The sequence below is a fragment of the Capsicum annuum genome, chromosome 6 (assembly GCF_002878395.1).
Source record: "Capsicum annuum cultivar UCD-10X-F1 chromosome 6, UCD10Xv1.1, whole genome shotgun sequence".
Classification (NCBI taxonomy): domain Eukaryota; kingdom Viridiplantae; phylum Streptophyta; class Magnoliopsida; order Solanales; family Solanaceae; genus Capsicum; species Capsicum annuum.
Genome location: NC_061116.1, coordinates 75,259,209 through 75,278,189, shown reverse-complemented (window position 1 = coordinate 75,278,189; position 18,981 = coordinate 75,259,209). Strand labels below are relative to the sequence as shown.

General features: G+C 35.0%; 1 non-coding gene across 1 annotated transcript; it reads right to left on the bottom strand.

The window, feature by feature from the left end:
- Nucleotides 1-18,028: 18,028 nt before the first annotated feature.
- Nucleotides 18,029-18,135, bottom strand: LOC124899792. Its single transcript, XR_007057356.1, has one exon. It is a non-coding gene; the product is annotated as a small nucleolar RNA R71 (small nucleolar RNA).
- Nucleotides 18,136-18,981: the final 846 nt, after the last annotated feature.

Sequence of the window (18,981 nt, the reverse complement as noted above, 5' to 3'; positions counted from 1 at the left end):
AAGGGGGTATTTATACCCTTTCCAGATATACGAATATCGTATACGTGATTTGGCATTGCGATACCTGACCAAATACGTGAAAGTCGCTTATGCGACATTATTATTGCACACGCGATACCTAGCCTTCTGCTAGGGTTGTCGCAATGGGTGCACAACCAGCACCAATTGAGAATTAGATATTGCCAAGCCTATGTCGACCCTCGGGAATCATTTCGAGTCCCATATGTGAAAATAGACTATGCTACCTTATCAAATCTGACTCTCCAAACTCAATGGTGTAGTCAAAATCTCCATCAGAGGTTGCTTTAATTAAAAATGGGACCCATAAACAACTTACCATTTTCTTAACTTCTGACTAATAGCTTGAAATAGCTTAGGTGTCTAGGGACCCGAACCAAAGATCCACCCAACCTAAAATCAACATTTTAGAGCTACTGTAACAGTTAGATTTAGCATATGATATCATTTGACTGAAGTTTTCACCTTATTGTTATTTTGAACTATCGAAGACTTCAAAATGGAAAATTGGCTCTAAAAATCAAATAAACTTCTCGATAACTGAATTGTCAGTCCCTGCAAGTCATAAAGGACATGCGGCAACTATAGACAAGCTCTAAAGTTGAAAATATGAAAAATATTGAAAATGACTTAAAAGGTTGATTACACTAACTAAGGACATTACAGATACATAAGTAAAGAGGGAAAACATATGGCTAATCAGAAATGCATATATTATCTCGTAGACTCAATATTTTTCATTTCACTTTTAAAATACACATGAAAAGTTCTAGACATCAATATAAAAGTGTGAAATACCACAAAAATTCTTACACACATGACACATGTTTGACTCAAGATGGATACATATTGACTATCAATTAAGCAAGCAACATTAAGAGTTTAATATAAAGCCAATAATCACAATAGTCAAGACAATAAGCCTAGGTATTGCAAGATAAGACATTCCCTTTTTCACAACATATTTTTGAATTAAAACCACAACTTTCCTTGTCGGTTAATTTAAAATCCAATTTGAGCACCTAATATTCAAATAGCCATAATGACCACTTAACTCCTAATAACTAGATTTTGTCAAGATGGTTATCAATCATCCATCATATTTTAAAAATATTTTATTTTTCAAATAAATTTATATAAAAGCTATTCTAGAAATAAAATGTTACCTGATTAAATAGGGCATTTTTGGGGAATGAACCAATTCCATAAGAAAACCAAAAGGTGGATGAGATATGCTACTTAAAAATACAACGCATAACAACATACTCAGAAAATCCTACAAATGAGATATGGAAAGGGTAAACTAAATGAAGACCTTACCATTACGTTAAGGATGTAGGAAGGCTATTTTTGAAAGGCTGTCGGCTCATATGTAGCGAACTAGGTACAAAGTAGAGGAAACATTAAAGATAATATAAAGACTATTCTTTCATAGAAAAATAATAATCATCCATAAAATAGTGTGATAATAAAAATATTAGATACAACAACATTGATAGATACCTACGACTAAACCCTAAGCTACCATACCATGGTGCATGGCAACACTCCTACTTGACTAACCTTCTATGTTAATATGCATCCTCCACATACTAAGGTCATGTACTCCTTAACTAGACTATGAAACTTAAGAACACTAAAAACCAAAATAGACACACAAAATTATTTATTATTTTGCTAGAAATAGTATAAAATACTATGGCACAGATATTCCATTCCATACTAAAAGTCATTATTCGTCCTCAAAGACATTTATAGTAACAACATTTTGAATAGTAGTGAGAAATAGTCCCTGGGACCCTCTAGGGCCTAGAAGCAGCATGTTTTCTTATATTTTTCAGCACGGATTGCACGGCCTCCACTTAAGTTCAAACGTGAATTTTAGATTTAGTTTAGGGTGCTCAGAATTCCCTTAACTTGCGATACTAAAAATAAGACATGAAACTATTAGAAAAATAAGAATATAAACTATTACCAATTGGATTGCCTTCTAACAATTGCTTGATTTAATAACGCGATACGACACATCATGTATCGATTTAATAACGCGATACGACACATCACATATCGAGGATCTCTCATACGCTTCGACCTCTTATGATTCAACTGTTATATTTTTCTCCCACCTAGAGATTCATAACTTTTTGATCTCTCTTATTTCCTTACTATTCTTCTATTTTAAGGTTCAAGCTCTTTCCATTTCACCACTTTCTTCAAGAATATGCAAATTCACCCCACAAAAATTTTAGATTCACTAGCTCAAGTAGAATGACCCTACACTTGTCTTTTATCACCTTTATGATTATGCATAAATCTTTGTAGTATGATGGAGTAGGGAGTGTTTTGTATATCTTGAATGACATTTCCCCACTGTGTACTCTCAATTTTAATTAGAACTCTCAAATATCAATCAATTCTTCAGCCGCAACTAAGAATGTGCACTCAAATATGATTGGCACTCCATCATTTTCTTTAAAATTAAGAATTACAAATAAAGTATGAATCAGAAACTCACTAATTCATATGAGTACATCTTAAATAACTTTTTCTAGAATAACTAAATATTTATTATCCATTTGTAGAGTGGGGTAGTGGGAAACAGTTCTCCTAAGACAAGTGTGTTAAATATAAATAAGCACATAAGATTAATAATCGCCCCTATATCACAAAGGCTTGCCCAATATCATTTTCACCAAATTATATTAGAAGAGCAAAACTTCTAGGATCCTTGAGATTTAAGTATATCTTGTTTATAACACTCATATGGCACTCTTCAGTAAGTGTAATTATTTTAAACTCTAATAGAAGCCTCTCGCATACAACTATATCTCTCATATACTTAGCATATTTTGGCATATCTCTTAGAGCATGAATTTGAGTAATGTCTATCAAAGTTGCTTGAAGATGTCAAGATACTTTTTGATGTTTTAATCCTCTTTAATCTTCTAAAATCTTTATGCAACTAATGATAGAAGTCTTTTAATCACAATGTCAGGCTGCTTGACTACCTCTTGCTCTATTACCTTTTAACAACCCTATTAATCATTATTAAAAATACCTCCATAAATATCCGAGATTAATATATTACATTAATATTGAGTTAATATTATGATAACCATCATTAGAGGTGTCAAATTTTTTTTGGATTAAATAGAATAGGTAAACTATATAGGACCACTACAACGGTCCCCTAACTTCTACACCAAACTCGTTGTAGTGAAGCTCGTACAGCTGTAATGAGCCCAGATAGTGATCAGCCTAGGTTTTAAACCCTTTTTACACTATCTTTGTTTAAAAATTTTTCCTCCTCCTAGAAATTCCATAGGATATTCTTAATCCAAAATCTATGAGAACAATGAGGCAAGGCCTTAGAAGAATGCATCCTAATCATATTTCTGTGAATTCTCCATTAAAACTGCTAGAATAGAATCATGGAATATAGACTCATGCACCATATAGAAGCAGCTTGGCATCGAGGTAGGTTATGCTTTATGAGTAGTATACAAAGATTTAGAAATCATAATTTTACTACAGATTTGATAGAAAAAATTAGGCTTAGGCCTATGGGCATGGTGTTTAAAGGAATAAAATATAGAAAACTAAGTAATAAAGTTAAATTGGTATTAATGTGAATTTTGCGTAAATTTATGATTGGATATTATTTGTTGTATGATCTCTATGTTAATTGTTATATGTTTGAATTTTTTTTATGTATCATTATCAAATCGAAGTGAATCTAGAAGTAGAAGAATTAACCTAAATACTTAATGACGGTGATGCATATGATGTGTTTAGCTTAGTGTAAGAGTGTATTGTTTAGTGTAATGGTAATTTTGATGAAAAAAGGTACTGTGGTACGTAGTGTAGTCTAAGCAATGATAAGGGGAAAAATGGCTCGATGGACCCTTGTACTATGTCCATTTTGTAATATTGATACTCCTACTTACAAGTTTGTCATTTGGACCCTTGAACCCATTAAAAAGCAACATTTCAAACACTTATTTACTTATGTGGCATTAACATGATCTAAATGTGTTTTGAAAAATCTGAAACTTTTCTAGGAACACCTATTAACCTTCCTGATCATGAACTAATAAAAATTCGTACCATTAAAGGACATTAAGGTAGAGAAATAAGATTGCTAACTTTTGAAGGCCAATAATTAGCTAAGTCTGGGAACCTAGCTAGAATTTTCTAAGTCTGGGACCCCTTGAAAAACTTAAAGGACTGAATAAAGCTTTAGGATTTTGTAGGGTCATACAATATCTCCCCTTTGAAAACATTCATCCTCGAATGAGACTATCTGAGAGGGTAGAAAAGATAAACCGATCTACATACTAAACATGAACTATTGGAACATGATTCCACGACTTACATGACCGATAAACTGAATGTATCATACTGAACAAGCATATCTGATGCATGGCTAACTGGTTCATGAATGAATGACTAAATATGTAATGGTAATTGATACCAAGTTTATCATGGAAATCTGAGCATGAAACTAGATAAGTTCAAGGGAGAGTGTTTCCTTAAAATGAAAATTGTAATAAGCCTGAAATTAATTACTAGATATGCATGAGCGGAAACACGTGAACGTAACTGAGTCTGCAACATGATACATGAGCTGGATACTGTGATCTGAACTGAGTACCTTGAATACACAGCTTACGGCTGAGGTCAGATTTTGAGGGTCAACTTATAAGTACCCCTTACTCAAAACTAGATTCATTATGAGAAGAGATAATGGCATGTTTTATGTTATGAGAGTTCGGGGAATTATTGTGTATCTCCCCCTTGGGACACTAGGTCCCTTGAAGAATACTGATTTTGCTTAGATACTGAGGATAACTAGGTGATGCACAAGGCACCTACAAACTGAATTGTGGATGGATATCCAAGATATAAAGCTAAGACAAATTGATTAGACCTTACACACTGCAACAGAGACTACTAAAAAGATTTACGTGGGTGCTAAGTACGAATGAATAAATATACACTAACTTTATCTGATTAGTTAAATAACTTATATCTGAATATAGGGCGTGTAAGACTGAACTATACTTAGTCTGGATAGCTGGACTTAGACTATAAGTATTATACATAAGAGGTAATAACTGACTAGGTAATATGAGGTAACTGAGCATGAGTAAGGAAAAACTGTATTACCTTAGGAATGCAGGACCAGGTTTCTAATCATGATTTGAAAATATTTTGGAAACTGAGGTACTGCAATACTAATAACTCAGTAACTGGTGGCCATATGCTAAGATCGGGTAATCTTTAAATTAGACTGAGTTTCTGATCTGACTACTGGACTAGGACTAGGACTGGATTATAGCTAAGATGGTAATTGAGACTATAACCGTAACTAAGACAGTAACTGAAACTGAATATAATTTTTCTATAACTGTAGAACATTTGAGTCATTTACTAAATTTTGATTACAGAACTTACATTGTCACTGAGGCCTGTGGGATGGAACATTAATAGTACAGATTCACTGAGGGATCTAATCTAAGGGTATAAGTGGCATAATACGAGTTTTACTGAACACTAGGAGTGAAGTCATGAATCGTGTGGGCTAATCATACTGTAAACCATGACATGAGTGCATGAGTCATAAGCTGCACGAACTAGGCTTGGAATTTCTGAATTTGTGGAACATGATCCAAAACATTGGATAAACATGGACTCCTCATATAAGGAACTTAAATCACACACTATTCTATGAATATCGTATGGATATAAGTTGTATTTATGGGACTAAAATGGAAAAAATGCGTAAGTATCATGATGGTTAAAGTACAAAACATTGCACTGAGAGAGAAATAGGTTGGGAAGCATCTTCCATTATGAATTTCTTACACATACTGGCATTACTATTGGAACCTGAAGGCTTGACTTTCAGAGATTTCATAATCGGACAACTCCTATATACCTGTCGAGTTGTGTTAGACTGACTCACTAGGGTGGGGACTAGAAAAAGGTCCTTTTAAAGTTGACTGCTATTCAAATAGTTACAAAAGTAAGAAAGAAGCTCCTGAATCTGAAGAAATATGAACATGTAAATAAGGGATATGTAACATACCAGTGGCTATATCAGGAGAACTTTCTTGATCCTGTCAGAACTGAAGTGCATAGATTCTATTTTTGGGTTACCCAGTGATAGCACTGTAATTGGCACCCTACTGATTCAGGGGACCAGAAAAAGTTGAAAGATGACCGTGCTTACTTTTAGGGCCAAGCCTAGGACAATCTCGAACCTTGTGACCTATCTTGCCACATCCAAAATGCATATCAGTACCAGCTCTAAATATACCCTTAGAATGCTACCACACTTCTTACAAAGTGGATGAGTAAAAACTCTTCTCTCTCTACCCTGGGCCTTGGAGCCTGGTGCTCTATCTCTACGGGCATTTGTAAACTTTGGTACTAGTGTATTAGTTAAAGATGGATCTGGGGCTATCTATGCTGAGAATGATTACCCCCCATGTGACCCCGGCTGAGAAAAGCTATAACTACCAGTTTAGGCCCTCTTATTTTCCCTCTGCTTCTTCTTAAGTTTTTGCTCCTCAATCTGTTGAGCATGGACTATAAGCCTAGATATATCCATCTCTTTAACCAATATCACAGTAATGCACTCCTAAACTACTCTACCTAATATCCCAGACACAAACTTATTCACTCTAGATCTACTATCTGCTACTACATGAAACGCGTACCTGGCTAACTAAGTGAACTTGAGAAAGTATTCTTTTACGCTCATGTTACCTTATCTGAGGTTAATGAATTTTAACACTTTGGATTTTTTCTGCTGTAGGGGAAATAATCTACCTAAGAAAGACGTAGCAAACTCTTCCCATTCTATGGGATCTACATCTGCACCCTTTTCTACCCTCCAAATCTTAAACCACGTATGGGCTACATCTTGTAGCTGATAGGCGGCTAACTCTATACTCTCATTGGTAGTCACTCCCATGATATTTGTGACTTTCTAAACCTGGTCGAGGAACTCCTATAAATCCTCTTCAGACTTAAAATCAGTGAATAGGGGAGGATTTATTCGGGTGAAATCCCAAATCCTGGCTATAGCAGAATTGCCCACTCGGTTGGTTGAAATAGCAGTTGGCCGATTATTCTAGAGCTGTGAATGAATTGGCTAGAGTAGAGAATGAAGTTTTAAATTCTTCATGAGAGACTTGCTCATCCAGAGGATCTGTCTGGATAGGCTGAGGTGATGACTGATTCCCTATTTTTTTTCATTAGCCTTTTTGGAAGGCATGTTCTATAAATGAAAGAGAAGAAGGGATAAAAGTGAGAGTTTGATTGGAGCTCATGCTCATTCGAATGACATGAATACTAAAAGAAGGGAAATTGTTCCTAAAACATCACATAGCCTCCTGTATATAAGTGTGGTGCACAACACACCCATATAAAAGACTCTACTAGATATGGCTTTTCAGACTTCCTAAGATGTTGTTGAACCTTAGGCTCTGATACCAAGTTTGTTACACCCTAAATATGAAGCTCGGAATACTACTGAAATAAGATAACTGGATGGCATTACTAAGATCACTGAGTTTTCTTGAGTCATATAACCCACTGAATTCTAATGATCATGGCTTGAATGGAAGTGTTATAAAACTGACACTGGCTCTAGGCACATAATTAAATTGTTGGGTAAAAGTACCCTAAGGACTCAATACCATGAAACTGATAAGACTTGACACTTCGTGAACACATAACCAATATCAACAATTCATAATACAATAAATTGGGGATTTCATGAAACACATAGTTGACATAATGTTCTACATGGATGGAATTGCATATAGTCATGCCACACTTTCATTAACCTAATCTCATGAACATTCCATCAAACACTCATAATGAACACAATATCATGGAAGTCATTTTTGGTCATAAAGGTAAAGCGTGTATTTATTATTTGAGTCACAATTGATCTATAATACCCAATTTCTATCCTCCTAGCCATTTTATCAAACACCCTACATGCATAACTTAAGGCATAGATGAAATCATCAAATTACACATTATAAACAACTCAATTCATGGTTTTCATCTTGTATGCTAACATAGTTTCATGAAAATACATAAAGATTCAAACTTGGGAATCATAGAACAAAATAAACTTGGCTTCAAACAACCCACAACATAAATATCATGTTTTATAATTTGAAAGCGGGTTCTTGGACTTCATGGATGAAAGAAATCCATAAATCAACACTTGACATACCTTAGTTCTTAATTTTACCAATATTGATATTGAGATTCTGGCATTTGAAATATAGCTGAATCACGTGTTATTAGGCTTACCTAAGGATGAGAAATTGACCCGTTTGCCCTTAAAAATGCAAAAATTTAATGACTAAAACTGGGTACCGATGCTACAAGTGACACGACGTACTGATAGCAATGATGCAATACTCGATGTGTTGCTCCAAAATCATGTTGAGCCTCAGAAGTTTTGTCTCTAGCAGCCTGAACAAATGTTGACCAGAGCGATTGGCGATGTAGCGCGCCATGATCACGTTGGTCTACTATTTTGGAACTTTTAACATGATCTAAACATGTTCTGAAAAATCTAAAACTTGTCTGGGAATACCTATTGACCTTTCTGATCATGAAATAGTAAAAATACAGACCATTAAAGGACGTTAAGGTGGCAAAATAAGATTACCAACTTTTGAAGGCCAATAATAGGCTTAGTCTGGGAACCTAGCTAGAATTTTCTAAGTCTGGGACCCTTTGACAAGCTTAAAGGACTGAATTAAGCTTTAGGATTTTGTGGGGTCATACAATATCTCCCCCTTAAGAACATTCATCGTCGAATGATACTATCTGAGAGGGTAGAAAAGATAAATTGACGTACATACTGAACATGAACAACTGGAACATGATTCCATGACTGATAAACTAATGTATCATGCTGAAAAAGCATATCTGATGCATGGTTAACTGGTTCATGAATGCATGACTAAATATCCAATGGTAATTGATACCAAGTTTATCATGGAAATCTAAGCATGAAACTGGATAAGTTCAAGGGAGACTGTTTCCTTAAAATTAAAATACTAATGAGCTTGAAATTAATAACTAGACATGCACGAACGGAAACACGTGAATGTAAATGACTCTGGAACATGATACATGAGCTGGATATTATAATATAAACTGAGTACCTTAAATACGCTGCTTATGGCTGAGGTCGGAGTTTGAGGGTCACCCCTTACTCCAAACTGGATTCAGTATGAGAAGACATAATGGCATATTTTATGTCATGAGAGTTCGGGGAATTATCTCGTATCTCCCCCTTGGGACACTGGGTCCCTCGAAGAATACTATTTTTGCTTAGATACTGAGGAAAACTAAGTGATGCACAAGGCACCTACAAACTAAATCATGGCTAGATATTCGGTATCTGAAGATAAAAAAAGTGATTAGACGTTATACACTACAACTGAGGCTACTAAAAAGATCTACATAGGTGCTGAGCACGAATGCATAGATATATTCTAACTTTATCTGATTAACTGAATAACTTATATCAGAATATAGGGCGTGTAAGACTGAACTGTTCTTAGTCTAGAGAGATGGACTGAGACTATAGGGTATTATACATAGGAGGAAATGACTGACTAAGTAACATGAGGTAACTGAGCATGAATTAGCGAAAACTATATTACCTTAGGAATGCAAGACCAAGCATCTAATCATGATTTGAAAATATTAGGTAAACTGAGGTACTACAATACTAATAATTGAGTAACTGATTGCCATATTATATGGTTGGGTAATCTTGAAACTGGACTGAGTTTCTGATGTAACTACTGGATTAGGACTACGACTGAGATGTAGCTAAGATGGTAATTGAGACTACAGCCATAACTATGACTGTAACTGAGAATGAATGTAGTTTTTCTATAACTGAGGGTTAGAATAGAACGAGAGTACGAAATTCTAATTGCTAAGTAACTAATAGCTGAAAGCCATGGTTCTGTAGGACATCTGAGTCATTTACTAAATACTGATTACAAAACTGACACTGTAACTGAGGCCTGTTGGATGGAACATTAACACTACAGATTCACCGAGGAACCTAAACTAAGGGTATATGTGGCATAATCTGAGTTTGACCGAACACTAGGAGTGAAGTCATGAATAGTGTAGGCTAAGCATACTATAAACCATGACATGAGTGCATGATTCATGAGCTGCATGAACTGGGTTTAGAATTACTGAATTCATGGAACATGATCCATAACATACAAACTATTCTATGAAAATTGAATGGATATAAGTTGTATTTGTGGGACTTAAAGAAAGCATGTGTAAGTATCGTGATGGTTAAAGTAAAAAACTTTACACTGTGATAGGAATGGGTTAGGAATATCATCTTCCCTTATGGATTTCCTATACATACTGGTATTTTTATTGGAACTTGAAGCCTTGACTTTCAGAGATTTCATAACTGGACAACTCCTCTATACCTGTCGGGCTGTGTTTGACTAACTCATGGAGGGGGACTGGAAAAATGTCCGATTAATATTTGGTTTGACCTTAAAATTGGCTGCTATGCAAAGAGTTACAAAAGAAAAAAGAATCTCCTGAATCTGAAGAAACGTGAACATATAAATATAGGATCTGTAACATACCAGTGGCTACATCAGGAGGATATTCCTAATCCTCTTGGGACTGAAGTACATAGAGTCTATTTTGGTGGTACCCACTGATAGCACTGGAATTGGCACCCTACTAATTTAGGGAACTAGAATGAGTTGAAGGATGACTATGCTTACTTCTAGGGTTGGGCCTAGGACAATCTCAGACCTTGTGACCTATCTCTCCATATCTGAAACAGACATCACTACCGACTCTACATATACCCTTATAATTCTTACCACACCTTTGACAAAGCAGATGAGTAAAAACCCTACTCTCACTACCCTGGCTTTTGGAGCCTGGTGCTCCATCTCTACGGTTATTTTTGAACCTTTGTATTGGTACACTAGTTGAAGATGGAACTCGGGCTACAAACTTCTGTCTATGTTGAGAGCAATTACCACCCTGCGACCCTGACTAAGGAAAACTATAAGTACCAGTTCTGTCCCTCTTATTTTCCCTCTTCTTTTTCTTAAGTTTTTGCTCCTCAATATGTTGAGCATGGACTATAAGCCTAGATATGTCCCTCTTCTTAATCAATATCACAGTACTGCACTTCTTAACTACTCTATCTAATATCGCAAATACAAACTTATTCATTTTAGATCTACTGTCTGCTACTACATGAGGAGCTTACTCCGCTAACAGAGTAAACTAGAGGGAGTATTCTTTTACACTCATGTTACCTTATATGAAGTTGATGAATTTTAATAGTTTGGCTTCTTTCTACTCTAGGGGAAAGAATCTACCTAAGAAAGCCATAGCAAACTTTTCCCATTCTATGGGCTCTGTATCTGCACCCCTTTGTACCCTCAACAACTTAAACCACATATGGGCTACATCTTGTAGCTGATAGGCGGCTAGCTGTACACTCTCACTGGTAATCACTCCCATAATATTTGTGACTTTGTAAACCTGGTCGAGGAACTCTAGTTGATCCTCTTCAGACTTAGAATTAGAGAATAGGAGAGGATTCATTTGGGTGAAGTCCTGAATCCTTGCTGTAGCATAATTGGCCACAGGTTTAGCTGGAACAACAGTTGGCCAGTTATTCTAGAGTTGTGACTGAATTGGCTAGAGTAGAGAATGCAGTTCTAAATTCTTCATGAGAGATGTGCTCATCAAGAGGATCCGCCTAGATGGGCTAAGGTGATGATTAATTCCCTGTTTCTCTTTCATTAGCCCTTTTGGGAGGAATATTCTATAAATGAAAGAGAAGAAGGCATAAAACTGAGAGTTTGATTAGAGATCATGCTCACTCGCACAACATGAATACTGAAAGAAGGGAAACTATTCCTAAAACATCTCATAGCCTCCAGTATACAACTGTGGTGCACAACACAACCATATACAAGAATCTACTAAATATGGCATTTCAGACTTCCTAGGATATTGTTGAACCTTAGGATCTAATCCCAAGTTTTAACACCCTGAATTTGGTACCCGGAACACAACACGGTGCTCATAATCCCAAAGGAAAATAAGCTAACCCTTGACTGATATCTGTAAATGAGCCCTGAATAATAATAGTAATATCATAAATGTAAAAACATTAACTAAAAGGCCATAAGGTTCAATACTAATACATAAATAAAAATATAATAAAACAATACCAAAACAACTGAAATAACTGTCTGAACATGATATAGTCTGAAAGCCTCTAAAACTGAACTGTCTAAATAAGGAGTTGATGGGATAATCCCCCAACTAACCCCTCTGCTAAAATAAACTAAGTACTGAAAGAATGAAATAATCAAATAATAACATCCTTAAATAATGAGGACTCACTGCTAACTCTGATTGCCAAAACTGGAATGCTACTGATACTCTGGAGCGTATGCTTCTGAATCTGTCGTATAAAACACCATAGCATAAATACATCAGTACAATTAAATATACTAGTATGCAAGTGAGGTAGGCTGAGTGCAATGGTTCATATGAATGAACAATACTAAATTACCGAATAACATGAACGTGAGAATACATACATGAATACATAAATGTATTTGAGATCGTGATAATACTGAATCATGAATTTTGATAACGTGGATTTACTAATATCTGGATACTAATACTGGGATAATGAAAGATTAAGTCTATTGAGTACTGAGGAACTGATGTCATATTACTGATAAAGGAATGACTATTTCTAATGGTTCTGATTATGAAGAACTGGTCTGATAGGCTATATCTGACAGTCCTGAAATTTGAATACTAGTAACATCAATTTTGTATAACTAATATACTATTAACTAGGTGACTATGTCTGACAGTCCTAATTTCGATAGAATTAGCTGTGTTCTATACTAAACTAAGCGAATGTATCTGACAGTCCTAAAACTGTAGAACTGAACTGAGTTCTATTATTGAGACTTGATTCAAAACTGAGACTGTGGGAGGTAATCATCTAACAACATGACCCAAAAATAAACTGGTGGGTTCCAACCTATAACCCCATTTAGAAGGGTGTTAGTACTATGCCACGGGTAAAGATAAGTTATGAGTAAACCCTATCTGACAGAGAGCTCTTCCGTTAACCCCTTCTAGTTGGAAAAACTCAAATGAAGTGTATAATTCCTAAACTCATAGGGTGCATCTCAACCTATGCTGGCTACATAGTTCTGGAATACAAGGATTATTTCTAAGGATCACACCCTCTTCTACTAACAGGTGAGTCCCCATCCCTGGGTTCACTCGGTGTCGAATCCTACTCCCAACTGAAGAGACATTGAACTGATTTAAACTAAATGATTTGAACAGAGTTCACTAAATTCTATTGACTGACAGAATACTACTGAAATTGGATAACTGACTGAGATTACTGAGTTTTCCTAAGTCATGTAACTGACTGTATTCTAATGATCATGGCTTGAATAAGAGTATTGTCAAAAATGACACTGGCTCTAGGTATACAGCTAAATTCTTATGTACAAGAACCCCCAAGACTCGATAACATGAACTGACAAGAATTGACCCTTCGTGAACATATAACTAATATCAACAATTCATAAGACAATAAATTTGGGATTTCATGAAACACATGGTTGTCATAATATTGTACATGGATGGCATTGCATATAGACATGTCCTACTTTCATCAACCTAATCTTATGAACATTCCATCAAACACTCATAATGCACACAATATCATAAAGGTCAGTCTTGGTCATAAGGGTAAAACATACATTTATTATTTGAGTCATAATTGAGCTATAATACCTATTTTCTATCCTCCTAGCCATTTTTTCAAACACCCTACATGCACTACTTAGGGAATAGGTGAAATCATCAAATTACAATCATAAAGAACTCAATTCATGGATTTCATCGTGCATGCTAACATAGTTTCATGCAAACACATAAAGATTCCAACTTGGGAAACATACAATAAGATAAACATCACTACAAACAACCCACAACATAAATATAATGTTTTATAATTTTAAAGAGGGTTCTTGAACTTCATGGATGAAAGGAATCCATAAATCAACACTTGGCATACCTTAGTTTTTGATTTTACAAAGATTGACAGAGAGAATTTTGAATTTGAGTATTGAATTTGTATCCTTAATTTAAAACCTTGACTTGTTCTTAAGAGAAACATGAGGGAAACTCTATATTTTGGGTGACATATGGTTGAATCATGTGTTATTAGGTTTATCTAAGGATTGGAAGTTTACCCTTTTGCCCTTAAAAAGCGGACATTTAATGACTAAAAATTGGGTGCTGATGCTACAAACGACGCAGCGCATTGATAACTGTGATGTAATACTCGATGCATTGTGCCATGATCACATCGAGCCTCAGAAGTTTTGGCTCTGGAAGCCTACACATATGTTGGCCAACGTGATTGGCGATGCGGAATGCCATGATCACTTTGGTCCACTATTTTGGGACTCTGAACATAATCTAAACGTGTTTTGAAAAATCCAAAAATTATCTGGGAACACCTATTGACCTTCCTAATCATGACCTTATAAAAATATGGACCATTAAAGGAAGTTAAGGTGGATAAATGATATTGCCAACTTTTGAAGGCCAATAATAGGCTAAGTCTAGGAACCCAGCTAGAATTTTCAAAGTCTGGGACCCCGTGACAAGCTTAAAGGACTGAATTAAGCTTTAGAATTTTATGGGGTCTTACATATCCCTTGACCTTGCTGGGTATAATCAACATCAACATTATATTTTGGGATTTAATCAGCTATTTAATCAATTTCGTAAGTACCAAAATTGTCAAAAATCAAGATTTTTAGTATAATTAATTAGCATGCCTATATAATAAATAATTATCTCTTCTAGAACAAATAATAACACAATTGCTAACGTCATCTATAACGGTGCTTTCTAACATTACCACTAGCATAAATGTTTAGCATGATCATAATAATAAGCAATATCATGAGCAATGACTTATGAATAGTATATCCAATGGCTTATCATTAGCATAAAAAATAGTTTATCTATATCTAGAGCAATATCTAATCCATTTCATAATATATAGCTTATTTATAGCATCGTCACTTATATAATCTATGGCTTGGAGAATATCATAGTTAAGGGCTCATTCCATAGTATATGCGGTAGTCCAATCAATGGCAATAATAATAACATAACTAATAGCTTGTCATAAGCTTACCTAATAAATCATACATATGACATAATCATGAGGAGTTATTTCCAACGTCATTCATTAAAACCAACATGTACCAAGGTCCCTCAATATGGCCTTAAAGGGGAAATCTCTAGGCAACTACTAAGCATACAAGGGTTTCAAGAGAACTAATCATTTATATTGGATTAAGGTGGGTTAAAAAGCCCACTTTTAAATTCCCAAAATATATTTTAAGTCAAATTCTACCCCAGACTAGTCAACAGTATCTAAATCCACTCTTAGATTTATAGCAAGCCACAATTATTCCTAAGGTAAAGGTTCTTCTCAACATAGCAACTAAGCCAATATAGTAACTAAGAAAACTTTCCTAATGAAGGGGATAAGGCCAATCTTACCCTAAGCATAGGTGTATAAATCATTTTACTCAATCTTGAGAAATCTAAGGCATTCTCATTTTAAATATGTGTTATGAAGTCCAATTATCTTAAGGGATAGGGGAACAAGCTAAGTATTTCAACTCTACAATGTTAATTTAACCTAAATAGGACAACTAATCCAAGTCTTGCATTTTATTAATACAATATCTAAAATACATCCCAAATCTAACATAATATCATAGGAATACTACGAGATAGCTCAATCTAACAAGGGATAAACCTAGCCTATCTTGACGCCAACAAAAGCTCAACGAACCGTTAAACTACTATTTTTTACTTTTGAGAAGCATGATGAGTGGTGAATCTACCACTCATTTACACTCATTATTTATGTACACTACCATGTTTTTAAGGAATAAAGGAGAAATAATCATGATTAATATCACTAATATCCATATTTTGTAGGCACAGAGTTGATGAGATGAAAAAATATAGATTTGAGTTAAGCAGGGGCCAAATAGAAGCAAAGGAGTGCAGCTGGAGACCTGGAGTAGACACAACCTCAGTTACCACAGTCATGGTATGAGGACCACGATCATGTCCAGTCAAGAAGTTTACTCAGTCATGACTGTATTGATATGACTGCGGTGGCAATAACTGGATCACAGCCAAGCGGGATTAATAAGCAAGGGCATTTCGGTCAAATGTAACAACTGATTCAAATTTCTATAGAATACGTAAAAAATTCTTTTCCCTATGGATATTATGAAATAGATTAGATTAAAAAAATGGACATTGTTGAAAGCCTAGAATTTAGGGAAAAATCTATTTCCATCTTTATTGTACTTGTTATTCCAAGGAGAAGTTGGTCAAATTGAATTATGGAAGTGAAGATTATCTTTACTCTATATTATTATGGATGCCATGGATGAATTATTTGGTAACATTTTTCCTCTTTATTTAGTGAGTAGCTAATTTCTCTTGTCTTGAGATTATATTTAACTAAAGTGTAATGGTGTATGAGTTTTGATGCATTTGCATGATATTTTAGTTGTTAAGTATTGATTCCACTATTTCTTGAGTTTACTAGTCAGAATTTTTGGGTTAAAACCCCAAATATCCAAATGGGTTTGATGGGTGAAAACCCCAAACTCTAAAAACATTTCATCATCCTTGAAAGAGGGATTAAGGTGAACATATGAGAGCCCATAACATCCTTAAATGTGAGTTATAGGGGAAAAAGAAATAATAGACAATTGAATATGTGGTTTTTTACCTTTTACAATGGTAGACATAAGTGTAAATGGTGTATAAGTCATATCATAGGCATTTTTCTAGAAATAGGGATATTTGGTTGAGGTTTTGGTGATTATAAATGACACTCTTATTAGGTTCTCGAATGATCCACGGGGTGACATCTTTTTGGTTTTGATTGAAATACTAACCACAAAGACCTTCAACCTAACCTATCTCTCACTTAATAACTAAGAGTTATGCTAAGCCATTATTAATCCACGTGATCATTACTTTTAGGTAGGAATAATCCCAATATCACATCCACACTAGATTTTAAATCAAAATTTCTATACTAGTTTGTTGTTTCAAATAAGATTGTTATAAATAAACTACAACCCAAACCCCCCCCATTTTACTTTAAAAGTTGTTTTCATTTGCATTCCTGGTATCCTTTAAGTAATTAGAGTATCTATAGGACTTGAAAGTTGCATTTCACTCCTTGTGGATTTGACCCTAACATGAGTTGGGATATTGATAATGAACTCCTTACCCCTTGAGAATGAGAGTAAGTTGAGCATTATCAAATTGGCACCATTGCCGGGGAGAAAAAATAAATTTCACTTGTGCAATATGATTTTTACTTAGGTATACCTGGGTTGGTGTGATTTACTTTCTTTATTTTTTTTTTGTATTTTTGATTAGGTAAGCATTGTTCTTTCCATAAAATCATAAGTCAAGATGGCTCAGGGTGCCTTGTCACCAAAGGTCATGAAAGTGCCATTCATATTCTGCCCACTGAGGAGCATGGAGTTTTTTTGTCACAAGTAAAATAATTCAATTACTCCATTCAAAGGGACTTTTCGGGGGTCAATCCTATGAGAACACAAATGCACACTTGAAGGGACTTGTGGAAATTTATATTTCTTTTAATATTGCTCACATATCGTAAGAGTCCATCCAATTATGTCTTTTCTCTTTATCTCTTAAGGGAAAGGCGGTGCTATGGCTAAGATCTATACCCACCAGGTCCATCACCTCATAGATAAGTCTTACGGAAGCCTTCTTAAGTCACTACTTCCTAACTTCGAAGATGTTGATATTGCAGGATGAGATTGTTAATTTCCATCAACTAAATGAAGAACCTTAGTTTGAAGCATGGGAAAGATTCAAGGAAATGCTCACAATTTTCCCTAACCATGAGATGCCAGAGAAGATGCTTCTCCAAATATTTAATAGGGCTTTGGATCCATAAAATAAGGATATAGCAGATAATATATCCATTGGATCATTCATTAATTCTCCATATGGGTTATTTCAAAAGTTTTGGATCAAGTGGCAATTTTGTCTAAGGGTTGGGACATAAAGGATGTTAAGATGGCCGTAGGGTTTCCCTCCTCATATTTTCTAAAGCAAGATGAAAAATATGAAAGGGAAGAGAAAGATGGGATTATGGTAAAGATGATGTCATACCTAGAAATCCTAATAAAGCATCTGTTAGGAGACCCAATTAACAGTTTAAGTGTGACAAATGCAAGACAGGTTCAACTATTAGAGAGTACGAAGGAAGAGGTGCCCGATGACGAGTTTAATATGTTACCTAAATGCTTAGAGGGTTTCCATCTTTTCTCTTAAGTTCAATATGGGAATCAAGGTCAGAATCGTGAGAGTCTAATATGACATAATGTGAAGAAAAAAGTAAATTGATGGATATACTCTGGTTTGAATCTTGAGTAGTGTTGAGAGTACCGACAAAATGGTAAATATGATGCGAAGTGATTTCTCTATGCTCAACTAAATGATTAAATCTAACTCGATCGCCATTAAATAATTAGAAGAAAAATTGAATCAAATATCAAGGTATCTCATGGAAATTGAAAGTGATGAAATACAAAGTGGGGAAGAAACAAAGGCGAAAAAAAAAAGGTCCAATGATGTGGAGCCAAAGCTAAGAGAGATTTGGATGGGATAACAAAGGGCAAAATGATTTTTAAATTGTATCTATACCACTGAACCCCATGCCTCCTCCTTTCCCAAGTGTTCAAAAAAAGG